Source organism: Triticum aestivum, chromosome 4B (assembly GCF_018294505.1).
Source record: "Triticum aestivum cultivar Chinese Spring chromosome 4B, IWGSC CS RefSeq v2.1, whole genome shotgun sequence".
Classification (NCBI taxonomy): Eukaryota; Viridiplantae; Streptophyta; class Magnoliopsida; order Poales; family Poaceae; genus Triticum; species Triticum aestivum.
The window spans coordinates 274,351,861-274,353,194 of NC_057804.1; positions in this window are offsets into that span (position 1 = coordinate 274,351,861).

Genomic DNA, 1,334 nt, shown 5'->3' on the forward strand with positions numbered 1-1,334 from the left:
GGATTTCTTACCGATTATTCATTCTTGATCCGTACCTTGTTGAATTATTTCTCTTCCTTAATTCTTCGTGGCTTCTCAATTTATGGATATGTGACCATTTGAAGAGGAATGCATTCGTTCATTTTGTTCGGATGTGAAGACTATATGTTGCAATTTTCATTCAGTTGGATTTAGCTTCTATATTGTTATCTACCTATGTGCTAATGGTGGTCAACCTCTTCAGGATGGCTCCTCCAACACGCATGACTCCGAATCCTGATCCGCCTCCACCTCCGCCTCCTCCGGAAGCATGGCAAGCTGTGATGGCCGCTACTAATGCAAACACACAGTTGATCATGCAAATCCTTCAAGAGCGCAATCAAGGCAGTCAAGGGAATCAAGGCCATAATCAGCACCACTTTGCTACTCTGAACCAGTTCCTTGCTAATGGCCCAAAGACGTTCAGCGGTTGTGTTGAGGCTACCGATGCTGACGATTGGTTAGTGGATCTGGGCAAGCATTTTGAATGCAGCAACGTCAGACCTGAAGATTTCGTCAAGTTCGCTTCTTTCCAGCTCAAAGATCAGGCTGCAGAGTGGTTCCAGCAGTACAAGGATTCCAGAGGTGGACGTGTTAGCACTTGGGACGATTTCCGTCAAGATTTCCGCGCTCATCACATCCCTCAAAGTGTGGTTGAGAGTAAGCGTCAGGAATTCCGCAATCTGAAGCAAGGCTCTTTGTCTGTCTATGACTACAACAAGTTGTTCCAGAAGCTCGCCCGTTTTGCCAAGCAGGATGTTCCTGATGAGAAGAGCATGATCTATCAGTTCAGGGGTGGTCTTCGTGAGGAAATTCAGCTCGCTCTTGTTCTCTTTGAGCCGTTGAGATACGATGAGTTCTACAACATGGCACTGAAGCAAGAGGCTGCTCAGATGAGGTGTGATGCTTCCAGGAAGCGTGCCAGAGATGTTACTCCATCTTCCTCTACTCAAGTGGTCAAGCAGCAGAAGTATTGGCTTCCTCCTCCTCCGTTCCGTCAGCCGTATCAGTAGAAGAGCAAAGGTGGCAGTGGTTTCTCCCACCCACCCAACCCAGGCTTTCAGAACAAGGCTTCGTCTCAAGCTCCAAGACCGAGTGCTCCGTATCACCGTCCGCTTTCAGAGGTCACGTGCAACAAGTGCCAACAGAAGGGTCACTATGCCAACAAGTGTACCAACCAGAGGCGTCTTCCTCCTCCTCCTCCTGTCAGATCGGCAAGTACAGCTGTGGTCAAGCATAATCCCAAGCACGCCAAGGTCAATATGCTGAATGCAGCTCAGGCTGAGGATTCTTCAGATGTCATTATGGGTAACCTT